This window comes from Festucalex cinctus, chromosome 17 (genome assembly GCF_051991245.1).
Source record: "Festucalex cinctus isolate MCC-2025b chromosome 17, RoL_Fcin_1.0, whole genome shotgun sequence".
Classification (NCBI taxonomy): domain Eukaryota; kingdom Metazoa; phylum Chordata; class Actinopteri; order Syngnathiformes; family Syngnathidae; genus Festucalex; species Festucalex cinctus.
In genome coordinates, this window is record NC_135427.1 from 19,003,388 (window position 1) to 19,015,687 (window position 12,300).

The window sequence follows — 12,300 nt, forward strand, 5'->3', positions numbered from 1 at the left end:
GTTCTGTTGTGATTCTGTGTAAATTAGGTTTTTCTTCTCTTCTCCAGCATATTTCCACAGTTTTTTGTATATCAATGAAAAAAAAAATACTGGAGCCCATCCAAATTGTCTGAATTCTTTATTTTTAATTATTTGAGCACCAACATTATTAATATTGCCTATTTTATGGCTAGAAGTTGTGGTGTGCAGTCAGAGACTGTAGGGCCTTCTCTGTTAGCTCAAATGATCACTTTTCACTATCATTATCAGAGACTTAAAAAAAAAAAAAAAGGAAAAAGGGTAAGAGTTAAAACCCACTAAAAATTATTAAAGCTTAAAAAAAACATGCACAACTAGAGGTAAATAATCCAGCAAAGGAAAATGAGGCTGCTGCGAGGCCACAACACATTACGTGAACTATAGTACTCACCATAGTGAGAAGTAAAGACACCAGCGGCCATCTTACTTTCCCCCTTGATAAATGCTCATAAATACAATAATGGGAGGGATGGGGTTTTTTGGGGGGGGTTTTCAAGGAAATTTTGAAAATATTCTACCAGGAGCACAGGTGTGTTTTTGGCCTTTGACACAATATATACTATAGACTTAGACTTAGACTTGACTTTATTATTATCCCTTTGGGATGGCTCCCTCTGGGAAATTTACATTTCCAGCAGCAATTGACACGACGAGGAAAGGTAGGACTCAGACGCAGGATAAAGGTAGGCCACAAAGGCAACAGGTTTATTTACGGCCAACAACTGTCTCCTCTCAACCTGAGAGGAGAAAGGGGAATCAAAAAGTGGAGAACTAAAAACGCTCCACAGGGGAGGAAAAAACAGGCAAAAGGTACAGGGGACAACAAAAAGCGCTCCGCTAGGGAGGAAAAAAGGTTCAAGGCACAAGGGGTAACTAAGGGCGCTCCGCTGGGGAGGAAAAGGCACAAAAACAAGGCAAAACAACAAGGCAACGGGAACGAGGACTCGAGTCGACTCGAGGACTGTGGGACGCTTCGAGGACTCGAGGACTCGAGGACTCGAGGACTCGAGGACTCGAGGATAGTGATGTGCTTCTCGGGTCGAATCCCTGAAGCGTGTGCCGAGTAATGTAGATGAGTGGTTCATGAACGGCGATTCAATGCGTGTGTCGATGACGTACGTGATGACGTTTGAAGCCCCGCGAAGCGGGTGTACCACGTGACTGATTCAGGAAATGATTCGCTAGGTTTGAGTGTAGTTCGAAATTTTTTTCACTTTTTGTGTTTTCGGGTCCCTTACTGCGGTACTTCTTTGCATTTTGCATTCGATTTGACCGACGACGACGAGCTTCTTTTTTTGCGATGGAGTTCAAGGAACCAGCAAGAAAGAGAAGAAAATATCCCCAGAGTTGAAAATCCCCTTCAGTACTGGGAATCACAGAAATATGCGCTTCCAAGTTTATACAAACTTGCTGTCTCATATCTATGCACCCCTGCTTCATCAGTACCATGTGAAAGAGTTTTTTCAAAAGCAGGTGAAATTCTATGCATAAAAAGAAACCGCCTGAGTCCAAAAACTTTGGAAAAAATATTGTTTTTAAATAAAAATGAATAAGCACTTTATTTTACCTCATTTTTTTCACATTTTCACTTGTTGCATAAGCACAAACATAGACAAAGTAACACAGAACAATTCATGTTAAAACACTCTTCAAATATATATTCTTTTGTATTTAGAGCATGATTTACACCCCACCATTTTATTGCATGCACCAAGCATGTTATACATTTTCTGTCCACATGATGGCGTAGTCGAGGAAATGAATCATCTTGAAGCCCCACGTGTGTGTGAAGCATTTCACTGCAGGGCTTCATTGCTTTACGGGGCTTCATTTTGCCATCACTACTCGAGGACTCGAGGACTCGAGGACTCGAGGACTCGAGGACTCGAGGACTCGAGGACTCGAGGACTCGAGGACTCGAGGACTCGAGGACTCGAGGACTCGAGGACTCGAGGACTCGAGGACTCGAGGACTCGAGGACTCGAGGACTCGAGGACTCGAGGGACGCTTCCATGCACTGAGATGTGTGACACTTCGGCACTGTGCGGAGAATGCAGGTGGCTTTTATTGTCTGGGTTGATTGGTGACAGGTGGTGATAATCATGGGAGGGAACCGGTAATTAGGGAGCGGCAGGAAGGGCAAGTGACCTGGGGTGAGAAGGGAATCAAAATATCAAAATAAAACAGGAAACATGACTATGAAAAATAAAAGCATGGGCCGTCACGCCGGTAGCGGCGTGACAGCAATAAGAACAGATAATAAAATAAAAATAATTCACTCAATCAATAAATAAGGTTATTACAGCAGAAATGGAATTAATAATAATAATAATAATAATAATAATAATAATAATAATAATAATAATAATAATAATAATAATAATAATAGAATAAAAAATAAAAATTCAATCAATCAATAAATAAGGTTATTACACCGGAGACTGAATTAAATAAATTAAAATAAATACAGTACAGTACAGTAAAGTGCCATATTTGTGAAGTTAAGTGCACTCTACACCCTCCTTCCCCCCAGTGAGGAGTTGTAGAGTGCAATGGCATGGTTGACAAAAGAGTTCTTTAGTCTGTATATATATATATATCCATCCATCCATTTTCTTGACCGCTTATTCCTCACAAGGGTCGCGGGGATTGCTGGCGCCTATCTCAGCTGGCTCTGGGCAGTAGGCAGGGGACACCCTGGACTGGTTGCCAGCCAATCGCAGGGCACACAGAGACGAACAACCATCCATACGCACAAGCACACCTAGGGACAATTTGGAGCGCCCAATTAACCTGCCATGAATGTCTTTGGAATGTGGGAGGAGACCGGAGTACCCGGAGAAGACCCACGCGGAGAACATACAAACTCCACCCAGGAAGGCCGGAGCCTGGACTCGAACCGGAGTCCTCAGAACTGGGAGGGGGACGTGCTAACCACTCCTCCACCGTGCCACCCTTGAACTCTCGTATAAACAGCAACACATTTACATAAATGCAAATAATTATGCACAATGTACATGAAAAGGTCATTTTTAATAAAAAGTACTAGCATAAACCAACATTGTGTTGTAATTGGTTGTACTGCAATGCAAACTGTTATTTTCCAACACCATCTAAATTTGGGCCATATACTGAAAGTCCAATTTTAGTGCAATTTTAAACATCTTCCTCGATTTTTAAAATCCACAACACAACAACATAAATAATAACTGATGCAAAGAGCACACATTGGTGGTGAGCAAAATTGAAGTAGGTTATCTGTCTGCATGGAATATATTGTTGATGTAATTTTACTTACATTGAAAATGTCTTGCGGCTGTTGGCAGATGACAATGTTGGTTTCTAGTGATGATAATACTGAGGGGAGGAAAAAGACTCCAGCTTATGTGATTCCAAACAGGACTATCTGTAAGTATCATTTTGACCACTAGGTGGCATGCATAGGTTAGGAAGAAGTGCTCAAAGTAACACAATACAGTATTTGTCCCTTTGATGCTCTGACTAATGCAATACTGGTGAATTGAAATGGTTGTTTAGCTGATTTATTTATTTATTTATTTTTATTTATTTTTTTAAGCTTTCCAGTGACTGACACATCAGACATCCTTCTTGTGCGCAATACATTGTGGGCTCCTTACAGTAGGCTACATCATCTGAAACCCATTTTTGAATGATAGTAAATATTTTGCTGAAAAAGACACAAATACATTTCCAATGTTTCACTAAAGTTATGGTTTTAGTCCACCAACTCCCACTTGACATAAGCAGGGTTGATTGTTTGCAGGGTTGTTGATAGTTTGCGCAGTACAGGTGTCATTGTAGTGAACATTGTGCAACGTTTGGTAATTGTGAACTTGAGACAAGGTGGTCACTGACTTACATTACTACGGTTATCTGCAGAACAGCTGGGATAGGCTGATGAAATGAAACATGTTATTAACAGTTGCGATCTGTGCATTTGGTACCTGCCTGGGCCATCAGCAAGTATTTACCCTTTTTTTGTGGACAGATTTGTCCATATGTGTTTTGTTCATCAAAGATGGGGTTTTTTTCTCTCTCTCTCTGAACAACCAATCACAGGACAGAAAAATGCTGATGTCATTGAGGGCCAGTTCGTTGGCCACGTCAACATCAAACTGGTCGTCAGAGCACAAATTTGAAATGTGATTGGTTAAAGAACAGTCAGTTACCATTATAGTTTGATTTACATATGCCAACAATGTTGATTCTGAAATCCATTGGCAGATTACAATGACATAGCTGCACATAGAGCAGGGGCGTCCAAACTACGGCCCGGGGGCTATTTGCGGCCTGCCATCCACTTTTTAGTGGCCTGAGACATATGCTAAAAATGTCATTTGACTCACTTCAAATAAAATAAAAACAAAAATGTTTGGAGATGGTCAAAGTAAGAAGGGAGGGTGTCGAAAAACACAGGTGCTACTCAAGTTTATTTTAGTTAACAAACTAACGAAAAAAAAAAAATTCAAAAAAACAAATTCGCTAACAAAATAAAATAAAAACGAAGATGCTTTTTAAAAAAAAAAAGAAATCTAACTGAAACTACATTTTATGTTTACAAAACTAACTAAAATAAAACAAAATAAAAAATATTGCGCACAAGTAATACACATTTTAAAAAAGCAAAAAACTAAAACTAATACTGAAACTAACTAAACGAAAACTAAGCATTTAACAGAACTACCCTGAAAACTAATTCAAACTAACTCAATTAAAAAACAACAACCTCAAAACTAAATAAAAACTAAAATGAAAAATTCCAAAACTATAATAACACTACTGCCATATTACAAATAAATTGGTTTATATACTGTAGCATTTTTCTAAATATGCAAAAGCACAAATAAATTATTTGTACAATTTTTATTACTAAACACAATTTCTCTTCATAACATTATGTGGCCCTTGCGTCCTTCTGATTTTCTGTATGTGGCCCTCAAATGAAAAAGTTTGGACACCCCTGACACATAAATGATGAAGTCTGATTGGCGGAAATTTTAATATAAGCAAGTAAGTGGAAGCAGAGCAGTCAAGAATGTTTATAGGTCCCTCACCTAGGACCGTTTTCACCTGGATGGGGCAGAAAGCCTTCGACAACTTACCTCTTGGGATCATTAGGGCACAACAGGCTCCTCCACAATGGTATGCTGACAACTTTTCTGAGAGAAGTGCTCATAGATTTTTAAAATAAATTAGAAAAGACAAGTATAACAAGAACGCCCGTTTTGCGTCACCTGTCATAGAACATACATCAGCTGTCAAGATACCAGATGGATGTAAATACTGATACCATACTCATTTTGGGAGGAGCCTGGTCTCCACAGTGACTCAAGACAAAAATAAGAGGCCCTCAAACAGCTGGTCTCTGGCAACCAATGAGGCATGAGGGAGGGGTGAAAAACATGGTGAATGAGCGCTTAGATGTACAAGCGGGACAGAGGGTGAGGGGGAGTGAGAGCAGCAGTGAAAGAGTCACTTTTGAGAAGAAGTGTAGGAGGTATAGGGGGAGAGGCTTGAGAGAAAGAAGGAGGAGAGAGGAGGCACAAAAAGTGCGAAGAATTGGACATACAACACAGGACTAAAAGTTCATGCAATTCTACAGAAAAATTCTGCTCACGTTCTAAAAAGACTCATAAGTTGCAGACATCCAGCAGTAGTTTTGCGCTAAATTTGAGCAAGTTAATTTGATCAAAGACGAAGAAGAAGGGGGGAGGTGAAGCGCTGAAGAAGTGGTCTGCAAAACATTGAAGGTTACATTTATGTGCCATATTTAGGACTGAAACCAGCCTGCTGCTGAGGTAAGCATTTGCTTCTTAACTTGCCACTTACATACATCTCAGTATGTATGCAAAAAGATCACAATGTTTTTTTTGTTGTTGTTGTTACTGTTGTTTTTTAATTAGCATTAAATAGCACACATCTAACTAGTCAGCCTGTTAAGAATCATATCCATGGAGCATAGATGACACACAGTCTTGTCACTAAATTTAGCAGGTGGTTCACATTTTCACAGCTCGAAAGACTGCCAACACTCCAAAACAGTGAATGCACCCATGATATGTTGTCTGTAAAACATTGTCAACCTGGTTTTGATTGATACACTAAGGCAGGACATAGTGAAAAGAAGATTAATATTTTATTTTTATTTTTTTATTTTTTTATTTTTTTTGCAATAGGCTATTAGAATAAAGATTATAGTTAAAAAAAATTTTTGAAATGTGAATTTTTAAAATCACGTCATATATTTTTAGATGTTATTTTGGGGAGGGAAAGTTTTTTTTAGATTAAAATGGGGAATGAAGTTGCACATTTTTAACATCAAAAGTCAAACATTTTCAGGAATAAAAGTTGGACTTTTTCTTTCTTTCTTTCTTTCTTTCTTTCTTTCTTTCTTTCTTTCTTTCTTTCTTTCTTTCTTTCTTTCTTTCTTTCTGGACATGTGAATGAAGGACATGAAAGGAGCGAAATGCACAATAGGGCTTCTTCAATGTTTACTTTAAAAGTGTAAAATAAATAAATACATAAATAAATAAATAAATAAATGTATTTTATTTGTGTAATAATATGACTAATGTCGAAATTATACAACTTCAGTCTTTAACGGAGGCAGTAGTAGGTTTGATTGACACGTTAGGCAGCCAATGGAATTGCAGTTTCGTTTGTACGGTGCAGTTCATCCATTTTCATTGGTTGTTTCGGCTTGTATGAGCGGGTGTTGTCATTGAAATAATCAATGTCATAAAGTGCACGTAAGTGGTAGGTTTGGATGATAAACATTTGTAACACGTACTACATTAGCACACTAATGTTCGCCTCGTAGCTAAAATTAGCAAGCTAGCTAACTAAGTACATTATATACAACATGTCGAATGTTTGGCAGCTCGTAGTTTTGGGCAAAATAGAGGGTGCCAGACAGTGAGTATGTTTAATGCAATTATTTGATCTAATCTTACAGTCTGATAAGGAGTTAAGAAGTCAAACAGGATGCTTCTTCAGAAATTCAACTCACACCACCCAGAGAAACAGAAACAACACACTTTCAGCCATGCACGGATGGATGTCAAAGTGAAAGCTGCATGCAAACATTGCTGCAACACTTGGATTTTACGGGTGGGATTGGTGCCTTGCTCAAGGGCACCTCGGCAGTAGTCAGGAAGTGGATTAGAAACTTACCAATATGTAGATGCTAATTTACTTTTTTTTTTTTTTCTCCATTACTGGAACCTTGACAGTCGGATATAGCAAAAATATTACACAAACTATGTACAGGCATGAAATCAATGTGTTAATTATGATTATAGTTGAGTGTGTGAAATAGAATTTTGATTCGCGTTGGCTTGGCTGCAAGTGGCATATGAACTAGTGATAGACCGATATGGCTTTTTCAAGGTCGATACTGATACCGATTATTAGTAGTCAAGGAGAACGATAACCGATATTTCAAGCCGATATTTATTTGCTGTAGAAGAGAAAATATTAGTGTAAAAATTAAAAAGTACTTTTTCTTTTAATTTTAAACAATATTGACAGCTTTGTTTAAAAAATATATTTTAAAAAAATGCAGGGAGTTTCAACATTTTTTTTTTTTTTTTTACTTTTTGTAGGGAATTCCCAGTGTCAGCATCATTATTTATAAAGTGGAAATTGAAATAGATCCATGAATGAAAAGTTCCTGTATTTCACTGTGCAAAAAATGAATGTAAACGTAGCAAATTTGGGGTTTTCAACAGGATTCATAAAAAGTTTCAAAAGATTTTTGCAGAAGGTGAAAAATTATCATAATGTGTTCAAAATACCCGCTTTATTGGCCGTCAGATTGGTCAAAAGGCCGATACCGATATTTGTGAAACTGCCAAATATCGGCACCGATAATCGGCCCGGCAGATAATCGGTCTATCCCTAAATTATGAACTGTTGAGTTTGCAGTCCAAAGAACAGAAAATTATATGCAAAAAAGCATACTCAAAAATAACAACTGTGGGGGAAAGATCTAGCCCGCCACATCCTTTTGTGAGCATGGCCTGTGAAAGCAAATCATGTATCTTGTTTCTTGCTAAAATTCCAAACTGTCTTTTAATTGTGTTGAGATATTGCAAGCACTTTTTGTTAGCAATCCTCGTTTTCATGCATTTTAATTTGATTTAAAGTCTGTTGGGTTTCTACGTTCTGGAACTGTTTTTTTTTGGTATAGCTTGACTGATATGCATCTGTGCTGACACACATAGCTGCTCCAATGATAATGACGGGCGTTCATCTTGAAATAGTCTGTCCTGTTTATAGCTACGTACCAAACACCCACACCAAGGACTTTTGTGTGTTTAACGTACAATATTGATATACAATGGCCGCATACATGTACACAAGAGCTTGCTTCAGGTGCCATTGTGAATAAACGAGCAGTAAAACATGTTTCTATATCAAAAGGGTAAAAATAAAAGGGCAGAAATTCTTCTCAGGCTTTGGGGATAATTTCAGGGATGGAGAATAAATTATAGAGTAGGCTGTGAGTTGTTGAGGGTGGAGTCGTTGATGGAAATAACGTTTTACAATTTGAGCCAGTAACTCTTACCATTTTCTCTTTTAGCCAGGAAAGAGGATTCTATCCAATTTCCAAAGGACATTTTGAGCATATCTCTTTGTGGATCCAAGGATCAGCATGGACTCGAATACCGTGAATGATGAAGTCCGATATCGATTCAGCAAGGTGTTATACAAGCTGCAAAATCTGACAGAAGCCAATTCACTGGAAATTGCGAGCTTATGCGTGATCTTCATCTTTACCCGTAAGTCAAGTTTAAGAAAGTAGTGCGCTGAATTCTATGACTTTTGTGCGTCATTAACAATGTGGCCTTTCTCTTTTTTTACAGTCACATTCTTCATCATGATAATGATCACTTGCATCAAATGCTGCTGTTGTATGGAGACGAAATATCAGGCCTCCAGAGTAAAGCCCATCTGAAGATCTAAACAAAGAAGAGATATAAATGAATGAACTACACTCCATACTAGCAATAACAACATGGAAAAAGAATATTGAAAGCCTTTTTTTTGTCAAAATAAATTATCAACGCAATTCCAGCCTTTCAATACAGAGTGTGTTCAAATTCAGTCAGCCACTTGGGGAGTAATGTTGGAAATATTATTATTTTTTTCTTATACATTTGTGAGTTTTCTCACTAATTTGACACTTAATAATGTCGCAAATATTAAAAATTTTTCTATTAAATTTATGATTTTTTTCTCGCAATTTTCCCTCTTGATAATTTTGCAAATATTGCATTTTTTTTTTTTTTACAAATTTGTGTTTTCTCACAAATTTGACACTTAATAATGTCGCAAATATTCAATTTTTTTTCTATTAATTTTTTTTTTTCTCGCAATTTTCCCTCTTGATAATTTTGCAAATATTCAAGTTTTTTTTATATATATAAATTTGTGTTTTCTCACAAATTTGACACTTAATAATGTCGCAAATATTAAATTTTTTTCTATTACATTTTTTTTTCTCGCAACTTTCCCTCTTGATAATTTTGCAAATATTCAAGTTTTTTTTTTTTTTTTAAATAAATTTGTGTTTTCTCACAAATTTTACGCTTAATAATATCGCCAATATTCATTTTTTTTCCTATTAAATTTGTGATTTTTTTTTCTCGCAACTTTCCCTCTTGATGATTTTGCAAATATTCAAGTTTTGTTTTTTGTTTTGTTTTTTAATAAATTTGTGTTTTCTTACAAATTTGCCACGTAATAATGAAGAAGATAATCCCCTGGATGGAATCAGACCAAAAGAATGAAACATTGTGTGTCACAACTCCTTGATGAAACGTAAGGAAGCAGAAGCCATTCCAAAATTCTGGCTATACACAGAAACATTGCTTGCTTTATGTTTGTTGTATTTTGCCATGTTCATCTAAAGTTCAATTTGAATACACTTGCCCACTAATTGTCACTGCACTCAATTCATTGCAGTAAATGTGTTATGATAATGTCACAGTTTTTGTCCATAGATGCTGATTGAGGAAATTAATTATTTTCATTTTAAGAGGAGGTTTTAATAATTATCTTAGATGTGCAGATGTATAAGTTGTAGTATATTCCTCCTAAGGTACATGTTTTGAGTGCAAATTCCCTTTTGTTATCTTGTATCATATTGTACATTCTACGTGAATACGAGAAATGTCATAAACGCAAAATTTATTCTTGTATTTTATAAGCTCACATGAACATAATGATATATGAGTGTTTTACAACTATTTTCTATTAATAAACTATTTTGAAAGTCACAATAATCCAATATTGCTCTCCTAACTCGAATTGTCCTGCTTGCTTCCACTTGTAGAATGTAACAATACAGACACACTTTGCCACACAAAAAGATTATTTCTTCAGAAGATGACGCATTACTAATATGTTTAGGCTTGGCATACAATTATTTGTGCGTGATCAAAATATTGAAATGTTCTTAGGAAGACCGTAATTGGCGAGTTAATGAAACCTACTCCGTTCTTGATATTGATAAATGCACAGCATCTTTCTGGTAAAATAGGAAGCAGATGATATGTTCAATGAATTTAAATGTCAACCGCCACTATAACGCCGATCTGATAAAAGTTTCAAAATATGCAAACTCTATCTTAAAATGGCCAGTAGGCCTATAGTTGCAGCTTTACAGTCAATTGGATCATGAGTTGTGCTCGACCTTGCTTTATATGTTCTAAAAACGTTGTCCTAAAGGAAATAATAAAAATAATCCATTCCGGGAATTAAGATTTTAGTTTAGTTTAGTTTTTAGGCTTGGGGAAAATACAAATGTTTTCCAAATAAATTGTGGACCTCAGGAGCTTTCAGGTCAGTCAACGTTTGAGGTTCCATTGTATTTCTTTTTCTACTATTGAGCGTAATGAATTGTAATTTTAAGCCATTGTGGTCACAAAGCCATTATTTAAACTAAAAAGAAGCCATGTGTATTAATTTAATTTTCATAAAACTTTACTTTTCGGCATTAAATTAGATATTTGTGTACATTTTATAAAAATGACAACGCTTCAAGGAGTTTTGTTTGAAAAGTATAAATCCGCAGTAATGTGATGCTTAGTGAAGTGACAGTGCCCTCTGCTGGTCAAGAAGTGAGACTGAGTGATTTCTGGTAAGGAACTCAACTGAATTGTCAAATCCAGAATTTTGTGTGTAACGAAATGTTATTTTAAAAGCTAAATTCCGGTATATCATATATCAAGGTACAGTAACTCCACACAGGAAGGCAAGAGTCAAGATTTGAATCTCTTAAAATGCTAAACATTCTGAATATAGTCAGCATGGATTCAATATAAAACAGCTATGTCATAGGCGGGGTTTATGATCAGCTTCCTCTTTTGGCTTCACCAGTCAATATTTTGTGTAAACATTAACTCCTGTTGCTTTTGTGTCACCATGTTCACACAAGAGCGCCCGTTGGAAACGCTTGAGGCCTACACTTCCCTGCGTGCATGCTGATTCGGGAAAACGCAACATTTTGTCGATATTCAAATAGTTTTAGGGCTTCTGCTGCTGCTGCTGGATGAAGAGGGTCCCTTTCTAAACTCCCCATTGACATCTGCTATGGTCACTTTGTTCAAACTCACTGAGCTGTGAGAGAACCATTTAGTAGGACATGGCTGTGGAGAGGTGAGTTTTTGAACTGGAATGTGTTTGGTGACAATAGTTTACTTTTCAGCATCAGCAGCTTTAAAAGTATGACCGGTTTCAATGCAGAATTGTTGTTATTCGTCTGTTATTAGTGGGAACTATTGCTCTGCATATCCAGTACAATATGCACTTTCTTTCTCACACTAGCTTTATCACTTTGTGCAGCGTACAAGGAGAGCAGCAACCCGACGACTGGATAGAATGGTTCCTGCTGCGTTTGCATCAAGAGCCATGGGCGCTGGGGGGGTTCGTGGTCATGGTGGTGTTTGTACTGGGAGCACTATCTCTGATTGTCTTTGCTCTGCTGTACGGATGCTGCCGTAACCCGGCCTCAGGACAGGAGGCTCCGAAGAAGATGCAGAAGAAGAAGTCGCAGCAGCAGAGAAAGATGAAATATGGAGTGATATAGACATATGAGAGATATTATATTTGGAAGAATGTGGTGGAATCTGGACCAAGACTTTTTTTCAAGGGTATTCTGCAAAATCATTTGAAAATTTCTACAGAATAAATTTGACTTCTGTTTATCACTGTCTTAACAGTAAATGTCGCACACGAACTAAAGTCAGTAGCCCT

General features: G+C 37.0%; 2 long non-coding RNA genes across 2 annotated transcripts; both read left to right on the forward strand.

The window, feature by feature from the left end:
* Positions 1-5,587: 5,587 nt before the first annotated feature.
* LOC144004566 (uncharacterized) lies at positions 5,588-9,159 on the forward strand. The gene is made up of 3 exons (XR_013279410.1): positions 5,588-5,837; positions 8,624-8,822; positions 8,907-9,159. It is a non-coding gene; the product is annotated as an uncharacterized LOC144004566 (long non-coding RNA).
* A 2,304-nt stretch (positions 9,160-11,463) lies between these two features.
* Positions 11,464-12,251, forward strand: LOC144005276 (uncharacterized). Its single transcript, XR_013279530.1, has 2 exons — positions 11,464-11,703; positions 11,890-12,251. It is a non-coding gene; the product is annotated as an uncharacterized LOC144005276 (long non-coding RNA).
* Positions 12,252-12,300: the final 49 nt, after the last annotated feature.